This window comes from Stegostoma tigrinum, chromosome 11, assembly GCF_030684315.1.
Source record: "Stegostoma tigrinum isolate sSteTig4 chromosome 11, sSteTig4.hap1, whole genome shotgun sequence".
Taxonomy (NCBI): Eukaryota; Metazoa; Chordata; class Chondrichthyes; order Orectolobiformes; family Stegostomatidae; genus Stegostoma; species Stegostoma tigrinum.
Genome location: NC_081364.1, coordinates 74,763,318 through 74,775,350, shown reverse-complemented (window position 1 = coordinate 74,775,350; position 12,033 = coordinate 74,763,318). Strand labels below are relative to the sequence as shown.

The following is a 12,033-nucleotide window of genomic DNA, read 5'->3' as shown; positions in this document are numbered from 1 at the left end:
TCATGTTACTGATACTAGGAGAGGTAGCTGCTGCTCTGCACAATTTACTCAGCTGTTTGGAGATATGAGATAAACATGGTCATATGGTAAACTTTGGTTTCAGTGACGAGACGGCTGAGGGGTTAGGAAAATGAACTGTTAATCTCTTGTGCTTTGCACGCGTTGGGTCAGATTCCACTCTCGCTGCTATTTGCCAAACTTTCCTTCTCTTGCATTTTATGCATTTCTATCGAGTGGAGCTGAAAGCCAATTCTTGTCAGTCTGTCTGACGCAAGGGTGTCGAACAGTCCCCGTTATAACAAAGTCAAAATTAATCACTTTTGCCAAGAGTTGCAATCAGTTTTCGAGAAAGCAGCTTCGCTAAATGAGGTTGGATTGGCTGAAGTGGGGATGGGGCAGAGCAATCATTGTGGCGAACAGGGCAAAGGGAAACACATTAAAACAAAAACAAACGTGTCGTAATGTGCGCGCACACAATCGGACTCTGAGTGAATCCTCCAGCTGTTTGTTGCTCACTTCTGGGCGTGAAACATCAGCAAGTGGGGAGGTGGAGCAATCGGAGACAGCGCTGAATAGGTTCCCGTGAATAGTGCTGTGTATAAGAAATGTCAGCGATAAAGGCAGATTGGAGAGTTGAGACAGTTCCTTGGAGAATAGGAGAGTGAGAGCTGGTCTGATTGAAACTTTCCAAAATATGAGGGCTATGGACAAAGGAAATAAGACGGTGAGAATGCTCCCATGTCTGAGAGGATCGAGAACGGTTAGGCAGAGATTTAAAGCCATGAGGAGAAGAAGTAAATGTGATATGGGGAAGAACATTTACACACAGGGAGCGGTAACCCCCTGGAAAACATTGTCTCAGACTGACAGAGTCAGATTCCCTCGATATAAAAGGGAATCAGATGGCTATGTTAAAAGTAGCAACGTGCAGAGTTGGAACAAAATATCCTTTGTTGTCATAAGTATTCAATATAAAAATACAGCGGAAAGTGTGTAATGTCGCTTATACATAGACATTATTCACGTTGACTGAGAATAAAACTTGAAAAAAATAAATAACAAAGAGAATCCCACTTTCCTTCTCCGGTATTATGGCATACTTCCACCGAGAGTGTCCCTCTCCGGGGTTCCCAGCCCACGCCATGCCGCCGAGAGTGTCCCACTCTGGGGTTCCCAGCCCACGCCATGCCGCCGAGAGTGACCCTCTCCGGGGCTCCCAGCCCACACGATGCTGCCGAGAGTGTCCCTCTCCGGAGTTCCCAGCCCACGCCATGCCGCCGAGAGTGTCCCACTCTGGGGTTCCCAGACCACGCCATGCCGCCGAGAGTGTCCCTCTCCGGGGTTCCCAGCCCACGCCATGCCGCCGAGAGTGTCCCTCTCCGGGGTTCCCAGCCCACACGATGCTGCCGAGAGTGTCCCACTCTGGGGTTCCCAGCCCACGCCATGCCGCCGAGAGTGGCCCTCTTACAGTTACAGGGATAAGGCAAGTGACTGAAACAAAAAGAGATATGCATTTCCTCATTGTGGAGCGCCAGCATCGTGAAGGTGAGCCGCACGGCTCCATCTGAGATGTGGTAATTTTTTTTTATTCTTAGTGAAATTAGAGTTTGCAGAGTCATTGAGTGGAAGAAATACCAACTCGTCCATGCTTCCCAGAAAACCTAAACTAATGCAATTCTATTTTCCAGCATTTGAGCCGCATCCCTCTAATTCCTTCCACTAATATACCCACACCAATGGCTTTTAAATGTTGTAATTGTACCAGCGTCCACCACACCCTCTGACAGCACGTTCCATACACTCACCACCCTCTGCTGAAAAGAAAATGCCCCTTAGGTCCCTTTTAAATATTTCCCCTCTCACGTTAGACCTATGCCTCTTGGTAGACCTATGCCTCTTGGTCGACCCCGAGGGCAAGACATTGTCTACTCACCCCATCAATGCCTCCTATGATTTGATAAAACTTTTGACACTCGGGTGAAAATAGCCTCAGTCCATTCAACCTCTCTCGATAGCCTAAAACCCGCCAACCCTGGCAACATCCCGGTAAATATTTTCTGAACCCTTTTAAATTTCACAACATTCTCCCTTTAGCAGGGAGACCAGAATTGAACACAATATCAGAAAAGAGGTCGAACCAATGTCCTATACAGCTGCAACATGAGCTCCTAATTTTCTCCACTCAATGAACTGGGCAATCAAAGCGAGCATCTCAAACACCTTCTTCACCAAACTCTCTACCTCTGACTCCACTTTGAAGGAATTATGAACCTGCACTCCAAGGTCTCTTTGTTCAGCAACACTCCCCAGGACCTTACCATTAAGTGTCTAAGCACTCCCCTGATTTGCATTTCCTAAATGCGGCATGTCACATTTATCTGAATTAAACTCCATCTGCCATTCTTCGCCCCATTGCCCCATCTGATCAAGATCAAGTTACACTCCGAGGTAACCTTCTTCACTGTCCACTACACCTCCAATTTTGGTGTCATCTGCAAATTCACTAACCATAACTCCTATCTTCACACCCAAATCATGTTCATAAAAGGACAAAGAGCAGTGGGTCCAGCGCCAATCCTTACAGCACACTGTTTGTCACAGACCCCCAGTGTGAAATGTAACCCTCCATCACCATCTTTTTGCCTTTTACATTCAATCCAATTCTGTATCCTGAAGTGGGAGGATAGGATAGGTGGGAGGAAGGACAGGTTAAGGAGGTCGGGACAAGCTGGATTGGTTTTGGAATTCGGTAGGGGGAGGAGGGATTTTTAAGCTTGTGGAGTCCACATTGATACCATTGGGCTGCTTCCACAAGCTTAAAAATCGCTCCTCCCACTACCGCATCCCAAAACCAGCCCAGCTTGTCCCAGCCTCCCTAACCTGTCCTTCCTCCCATCATTCCCACCACAAGCCCCATCGCCATCTCCTACCTACTAACCTCAACCCGCCCCCTTGACCTGTCGTCCTGCCTGAAATTCAGATATTCCTCAGATAACAAGGTGTGAAGCTGGATGAACACAGCAGGCGGGAGGGAGGAGGGTAACTTCTTCAGGTTTGGCATCCCTGGAAGAGGCTTCGCAGTGAGGTTAAAATAGTATCAGTGATAATGGGAACTTCAGATGCTGCAGAATCCAAGATAACAAAGCGTGGAGTTGGATGAACACAGCAGGCCAAGCAGCATCTCAGGAGCACAAAAGCTGACGTTTCAGGCCTAGACCCTTTATCAGAGAGGGGGATGGGTGGAGGGTTCTGAAATAAATTGGGAGGGGGGGTGGACCGAAGATGGATCGAGGAGAAGATAGCTGGAGAGGAGACTATAGGTGGGGAGATGGAGAGGGGATATGTCAGTCTGGGGACGACGGGCAGGTCAAGGAGGTGGGAAGAGGTGAGCAGCTGGGAAATGGAAGTGTGGCTTGAGGAAGGAGGAAGGGATAGGTGAGAGGAAGAACACGTTAGGAAGGCAGGGACGAGCTGAGCTGGTTTTGGGATGCATTGGGGGTACGGGACGAGGTGGGCTGGTTTTGGGATGCGGTGGGGAGAGAGGCAGATTTTGAAGCTTGTGAAGTCCAAATTGATACCATTGGGCTGCAGGGTTCCCAAGTGGAATATGAGTTGCTGTTCCTGCAACCTTCGGGTGGCATCATGGTGGCACTGCAGGAGGCCCAAGTAAGACATGTCGCCTAAGGAATAAGAGGGGGAGTTAAAATGGTTCGCGACTGTGAGGTGCAATTGTTTATTGCGAACGGAGCGGAGGTGTTCTGCATAGCGGTCCCCAAGCCTCCGCTTGGTTTCCTCAACGTAGAGGAAGCCACACTGTGTACAGTGGATACAGTATACTACATTGGCAGATGTGCGGGTGAACAACTGCTTAATAAGAAAAGCCATCTTGGTACCTGCGAAGGGGGTGAAGGAGGAGGTGTGGGGGCAGGTGTAGCACTTCCTGTGGTTGCAGGCGAAGGTGCTGGGTGTGGTGAGGTTGGAGGGGAGTGTGGAGCGGACAAGGGAGTCACGGAGAGAGTGGTCTCTCTGGAAGGCAGACAAGGGTGGGGATGGAAGAATCTCCTGATCGACTGAAACATAAAATTGGGTGTCTGTACAATAAGTCCTAAATTGTCAGTGTAATGTTTATTCACACTGTGCTGTCACCAAATGAACCAAACAACTGCTCAGAGGAAGACAGCTGTATATTTGAACCTTACGGTAAACAGTTCATGATTTATTTCTCACACTGAAGGAAATGGGCATTTCAGGCAATTGTCATAGAAGCCAGACACTCTGAAAACAGTCCATTCGATCCAACCCCCTCCAACCCAGCAAATCTCCCCCTCGCTGAACATGACAGGTAATTTAGCACAGCTTATCCACCTAGTCTGCACATCTTTGGACTGTGGGAGGTTACCCACGCAGACAATTTCTGGGCAGTACAATTGAAGCCACATAACTGGGGCTATTAGCCAGCAGTGCCCATCACTGAGCCACCATGTAGCCCTAACAATGCTTGCCCAACCAATGGATACACCACTTGCCTGAAACATGAAACACAACTGAATCTGGCAACAAGGTTTAGCATGTAATCGAAAGAAGAAATTGAACGATATACAACCACAGAGAATACATTGGGCTGTTATTTTGAACTATGGGGAATTGAGCTTCTAAATAAACACAATGAGCCTGACGTGACTTGAACACGCAACCTTCTGATCTGGAGTCAGACGCGCTACCGTTGCGCCACAAGCCCCATGCTTGCGCCCGTGGTTGTGCGGAATTTAGGAAGTGGTCATCCCGCAATGATTTCCAAATGATGACTGAGAACAAATATCGAAGCTTAATCCCTGTTTGTCTCTCTCTCTCCCTCTCTCTTCCTCTGTCCCTCTAAACAACTTTCCCCTGTCTCCATCTGTCCATCGCTCTGGCTCCCTCCTTCCACCCTTCTCGACTTCATTGTGTCAACCCTCTGCTCCTCGAATTTAACTCCTTCTTCTCCATACATTCGGCTCTAACCTTGCTTCTGGGGGACTGATTCTAGTCTGTATGTTATGGGATGGATCCAGGACAGACAAAACGAGGCATAAATGATCTTTGCGGGGTTTACAAAAAAACACGGACTGGGTTCTATTCCCATTTTCCAGTTATTGTCCACAAAGTCAACCAGCAAGACAATATTTCTCAAACTTTATCGAGAAAAAGCGACATGAATGTCATTGATAGAAATATAGTGTCCACAGACTTGTATCACTTAAGGTCAGACACCAAGTGCCCGTCACTGTAATGTACAAATATAAATACCCGGGGATGTAATTACATCTCACTGAACGATTCAGTACCACGTGACACACAACTACTTCAGGAACCAGCATCATTATTGTGTCACAATAGTTGAAGGCCATCACCGCTCATACCACATGAAATCATGGAGCAGCTGTAAGTCCCAGGGAGAGTTTATTAAAGAAACTTCACTGAGAGTCAGACAACCCTGTGTCGGGAAGCATTCGGATGGCCAACCACAATCATTTTATGTGTGCGCAGATCTCCGTATTAAACATTTTCGAGGCCAACTTCCCTTCCTTCTACGTAAAATTTCAAGACCCATAAAATCAAAATTCTTCAGGTGAGTTTGGAAGCATTTCTCCCGAGGTTGACAAATTATTACTATAGATGCTTGGTTAAAGTTTGAACACAATGAGATCAATGATGTTAAGATATGAACTCATTGGCTTCAAAACCGAGTGCCTGGAATCCCAGACCAATATTTAAAGCAATGATGGTGCTGTAAAGCTATCGCCTGTTTACAACAGAGAAAGGTTACATTAGGCTCGACCTGCCTGTGTTTCTAAATAGGAACACAAGTGACCCTGCAACTTAAACAAAACACATGGCAAACAGGCTGCAGAACCGCTTTGCGAGCATCCGCTACCTGGGCTAACAGGTGGTAAAATGAATGCGTTTGCAGTGGCTGTGTTCAGACTATGGCCTTGTCTCCACAGTGAAAGTTACAGCCTTTACTTTGGAAGAATAAAATTGGTACAGGGAAATTGCGATTTCAGTAAATGCAATTTGAAGTCATTTTCGCTGACACGTGGGTTTCGGGTATTTAGGCAATCTTTCTTCCGAATAGGCCCAAAACGTCCGCTTTTGTGCTCCTGAGATGCTGCTTGGCCTGCTGTGCTCATCCAACTCCAGACTTTGCTATCTTGGATTCTCCAGCATCTGCAGTTCCCATTATCGTACATAATGATGAGCTTCACGTTTTGGAGCAGACAATAATAAAATCCTAACTGAGACAAAAACATTTAGAGTCAGATATCATAAAAAAACCTATGGCATAATCAGAGAACATTCGACCCGTTGAATGTGCATCAATGCACCGAGGTGGTTGCATCCTATCTGTGCAAAACCGCCTATGACGTAATTAAACCACCTGGCCTGCACACGACAGGGCAAGTTCTCATGGCCAATTCACCTACACTACAAGAGATAAGGCGATGGGAAGAAACCGAAGCATACCCACACAGGCACGGGAAGAATGTGCAAGCTCAACATGGCCTGTCACCCAAAGTGGGAATCAAACCTGGGTCACTGTCACTAAAAGGCCCCAAAATGATTCCATCCTACCTGCTGGGGAAGTAAACCCTGGTCACCCTGCCTCACAAGCAGGGACCCTAATAACTATACATTTGAGGACAGCACAAGTGCAAAAGCCTCTTACTCGTGCACAAGACAAAAACATCCCCTTAACGATTCTAATTCCATTTTCTATCATTGAAGCCATCTGAACGCCTCATAAGGGGATCAGGGAATCTGCCTCCAGGACACTTCCAGGCAGTATGGCACAGAGCCCAAAAAGATGCTGACTCAGAACGTTTTTCTGCACAACAACGCAAACCCTTCCATCAAACATTTTATATCTTAGCCCCTCTGGTGATCAATCCTCCATCAAGGGGCAACATTTCTTTCAGTCTACCCTGTCAATATTCTTCATTATTTTGTACGTCACGGTCATGTTCCCTCTTCATCACTTCTGCTCGAAGAAAAACAACTTCAGTCTGTTCAATCCCTCTTCATGACTGAAACAATTCAGTCCAGACAATATCCAGGTAAATAGCATCTGCACCATTTCCACAGCTATCACAGTCTTGCTATAATGTGAATTACGGAACTGTGCACAATACTCTAGCTATAGCCGAATGAGAAAATGAAATGAATGGCACAGGAAACCACAGAAACTGGGCTTCTACAACGAAATTTCTTCTGATCAAAATGGCCTTTTATCTTTTCCTGTGTTCCTATACTCCAATAATCACTGATTTGTGTCAGTAAAAGCTCTTAAATAAGGTTTGATCTTACAGAGGCAGGTTCTAAACAGATCAACTGGCTTGAAGGTACCAACGGTGAAACTGGGGAACTTGCGCCCAGCAACATTGACTAAAGCAGGGCAGATTGAATGGTGTCAATGTCAAAATGAGTGTTAGATTTGGCAGTGCCTCGGCGAAGTGAACCGAGGAAGGTAAAGGACGGTTAGTAGGTGTGGAGCGAAGAGAAATCTCAAAGAGCTGTGATTGAATTCTGACACAACAAATGTGGATACATGTAACAGCAAGGGAAAAATCACCACCTTGGAGAATATTTTCATTAAAATGTTTGATATTTTGCCGCATTTCTGCAGCACGTGTCACAAGGAATAAAAGACACAATCGGTGAGCACATGGTCCTTCGATGACGGTACAGAGGTGTGTGAAATGTCAAGCCTGTGAGCTCTAACCTCACCCGGACCAGCTTTTATTGGTGTGGAGCAGGGCTTGGTGGGCATCAGGCTGTGGGAAAATGTCATTGAGCAAAACAGAATTTCACGGACCACACCAGTCACTGTGTTTGGATGATGAACAGTACCCACAGGAAATGCCTCAATTATTAACAAAAAGCATAATTTTAAAACAGGAGAAGGATCATCTGAGGAGGGAGAAACGCGGATGCCGTTTTAGCTCAATGATCTATCCCATATTGCTGACACAGCGCTGTGATAAATTCCAGGAAGGGCTGCATACCTGCTTGGTAGTCAATTTGCTGCGTGCATATTCATACAAGTGGTTCCAATGATCGAAAAGAATTAAATTTATCTCATTGAGCAGTTAGAAAGTTGTCTTCAAATGAGTGAGTGTCGGAGAAAACAAATCCATCCATGTCACTTGTATAAGCTCGTGGGGATATCGTGAGAGTGGAAAGGGTGACTTCTGCAAGTTTGCAGCATCAGTCCTTAGCGGAATGCAAAGCATTTGATACATTTGTTCCTGATTGAAGTGCTTCCTGGAAGCAGGGAGCTGAGCATGAAATTGGGTAAACCGATTCAGTTGTGAGAGCCAAAACAGTAATTTCCTTTCTTGCAGTGCGAATGAGATTGTCTAGCGCAGAGATTTTCAATATGTGTTCCCGATCACTGGAGCGTCCATTACCAGAGATCACAATTTGAGGATAAGCTGCAACCCATTTAGGTCTGAGGTGAGGAGAATATCGGCACCAGAAAGCAATGAGGCTGAAGAATGTTGTGGTACACAAAACAATTGAAGCTAAAATAGTGATTAGTTTTATAAGATGGAATTAGTCATGGTTCTGAGGGCGAGGAGACACTAAAAGGATGTGCGGTGAAAAGTGAAACAGGGTACTGAGTTGTAGAATCCCTATGATCAATGTGAACAGTGGAGCAGGCTGGAAGGACAGACTGGCCTCTTCCTGCTCCAAAGTCTCTCCCAAGCGGCCTCGCACCGACCATTGTGAACAACACAAGAAACAGATTATCAGTGACAGAAGCACCCATCAGCGAGAACCCGTTACTTCTTGCTATGATTTTGTATCCAACTAGTGAGATGCACTGACGCTAATTTCAACCTTCTTTGAGAGATGTAAGTAAATAGCTGCATTCTTTAACATAGAAATAATGATGACAGTTGGTCTCCTGTGGGTCATGTCACAGAATGAGAATTCCCGTGACAGCGTGGATGTGAAATTGCCTGTGAGCAATTGTTTTCCAGACTCGAGAACAGTGCGCAGGGTTGTTCCAACAAGTCGTATTGAGGCCACCTCTCATCCGAACCACTGTTAATGAGCCACACATTTTGGTATAGACCATTTCAAAATCGAAAATGAGACTACAATGCAGAGAGTCAGAGATCATAGGAACCCGACCCCCTAGACAGAGGCCATTCAGCACAGTGAGGCTGCGCCATTTCTTGAAGGAAAATAAAGTTGCTGGAAAAGCTCAGCAGGTCTGGTAGCATCTGTGAAGAAAACATCCGAGATAAGGTTTCGGGTCCGGTGACGCTACCACAGACCGGAGAAGAGCTTTCCATAAACATGCATTTCCCACGGCTGCACTATCTGCTCTGCATGTCCCTGCACATGGTGGGCAATTTCACACGGCCAATTCACCTCACCAGCAGATGTTTCACCTGTGAGAAGGAAGCACAATGAAGACCAGGGGAGAAGGCACATGCTCCGCATGGACAGCACCCAAGGATGAATCTAAAAGGCACGAAGCCTCCTCAGCAGGGAATTGAACCCTGGTCTCCTGCGTGACAGGCAGGGATACTAACCACTATACTACCGAGGACAACATATGACTTGTATTACGCTTTAGAGCCCGATGAGCGCACTAGGCAAATAAAACTGCTTTGCGATCCAAATTCTATTTTCCATCGCTTGGCACGTCACCTTCTATGCCTTACCATCACAAATTTACGTCTGAAAGATTCTTACATTAATTGGCTGTCTGCCTCTAGAACACTGACAGGCACTGGCTTTCAAATTCCAAACACCCACTGGCTGGAAAAGGTTTTCTGCCCATCTACTCAAACCTTCCAACATCTTACTTTAAATCTATTCCACTCTTTTCATCGATCTCACCATCAAGAGTAAATGTTTCTTTCAGTCTCCCCTATCAATATCCCCCATCATTTTGTACTTCTCAATCTTGCCTCCTGTAAATCTCCTCTGCTCTAAGGAAAACAAACCCAGTCTGTAGAATCTGTCTTTATAACTGAATGTCTTCAGCCCAGGCCACATTCCGGCAATTCTCTTCTGCATCATTTCCAGTGCTATCACATCTCTGCTGTAATGTGAATTGCAGAACTGCACACAATCCTCTAGCGATAGCCGAATGAAGAAACGAATTAAATGATGCAGAAACCCACAGAAGAGTATCTTTCCATCGAAGTTTCTTTTGTCTTTTTCCCGAGGCTGATGCTCCAATAATCACTGTTGCATGTCAGCAAGAAGCTATTACATAATGTTTGGTCACACAACCGCAGTATCAAAGAGAATCGACTGGTTTCACGGTTTTGTTGATAAATCTGGAGCATGTTCACTAAGCGGCACTGACTGTAACAGGGCAGACTGAATGGTGTCAATGTGAAAATGTATGTTAGATTGGGAAGTGCCTCGGCGATGTGAACCGAGGGAGGTAAAGGATGGTTGGTAATTGTGGAACAAAGAGAAATCTCAAAGAGCCGTAATTGAATTCTGATGCAACAAGTGTGGACACATGAAACAGCAAGAGGTTGAAGGGAAAAACATCATGGAGCAGGGATTGTTGAGGCATTAGGCTGTGGGAATATGTTGTTGAGCAGAACAGAATTTCTTGGACCAGACTATTTGGATAATGATCAGTACCCATGGGTAATACCTCAATAATCAACCAAAAAGCATAATTTTCATCAGGAGAAGGATCGCCTGAGGAGAGAGAAACACGGCTGATATTATAGCTCAATGATCCGTCCTATATCACTGACTCAGCGCTGTGATAAATTTCCAGAAGGACTTTTTTTTCTGAGGCCACCTCTCTTCAGAACTGATGTTAATGAGCCACACGTTTTGATGCACATGATTTCAAAATCCTAAATGAGACTACAATGCATCAAGTCAGAGATCATAGAAACCCGCCCGTACAGACATAGGCCATTCAGCCCAGTGAGAGTGCACCAACTCTCGAAACAATCAAAATTTGCTGGAAAAGCTTGTCAGTTCCAGCCACATCTGTGAAGAAAACATCACAGTTAACTTTGCAGGTCCAGTAACTCATCCTCAGACGTGTGAAGAGCTTTCCGTCAACCTACATTTCCCACGGCTGAACTAGCTGGTCTGCACATCCCTGCAATTTCTCATGGCCAATTCAGCTAACCCGCATATGTTTCGCCTGTTTGAAGAAGCCTCAACGGAGATAAGGGGAGACGGCACAAACTGTACACAGACATCATCAAAAGTTGAATCAAAATGAGTTTGATTCACCGCGGCAGGGAGTTGAAGCCTGGTCTCCAGCATGACAGACAGGGACACGAATCACCATACTACCGAAAACAGCATGTGCCGCTTGTGGGCTTGGGGACGACCTGTCTCTCAAAATGCCTCAATTATAAAGAAAAATGCTGCAAACATTCAACTCGTGAAGAGTGACATCTGTGTGGGGAGAAATGGAGGTAATGTTTTTGCTCTCAGAACTTTCTAATATCGTTGTCTCTGCACTGGGTTAAATTGCAAGAAGGGCTTTATCTCTCATTCCAAGTTATTCAATTTCCTGTAAACAAACACAGGTCTTTAAAGTAATCTAAACTTCGGAACAATAATGGGAATATACGATAACGTGATTAGGCTCAAGTTTTCTTCACGTTATGGAGGAATAACAGATTTATGAGGACAGTAGTGACCTCATTTATTGGCTGAGCAGACTACATAGGGTGGATGGCAGCTTCCCGAGGACAAATGCGTTTTCTTTGCCATTGCAACTTGCCGCATCACAACGTTGGGGCCATTGAACTGATGCAGTGACAGCGATCCACTTTGCTGGCTGTTCATGTCGTCCATGTTACTATTGTTGCTCATGTCCATGTTAACACCATAACTGCAATGTGCAGCATACCCCAGTGGAGTGAGCAAGAAGTGTAATGGCTAAGGTGCTTGATTACAGACGGGGGGGGTGGGTGTTCCAGTCCTACCCAGCTCCCGTGCAGTGCTGAAAGGTATTATGCATCATGGCTAATCTTTCTCCCT

The 12,033-nt window shown here is 45.8% G+C and overlaps 2 non-coding genes across 2 annotated transcripts; both read right to left on the bottom strand.

Moving 5' to 3' along the window:
* Nucleotides 1–4,666: 4,666 nt before the first annotated feature.
* On the bottom strand, nucleotides 4,667–4,738 carry trnaw-cca (transfer RNA tryptophan (anticodon CCA)). The gene has a single exon. It is a non-coding gene; the product is annotated as a tRNA-Trp (tRNA).
* Nucleotides 4,739–9,529: 4,791 nt separating this feature from the next.
* Nucleotides 9,530–9,601, bottom strand: trnad-guc (transfer RNA aspartic acid (anticodon GUC)). The gene has a single exon. It is a non-coding gene; the product is annotated as a tRNA-Asp (tRNA).
* Between the last annotated feature and the right edge of the window lie 2,432 nt (nucleotides 9,602–12,033).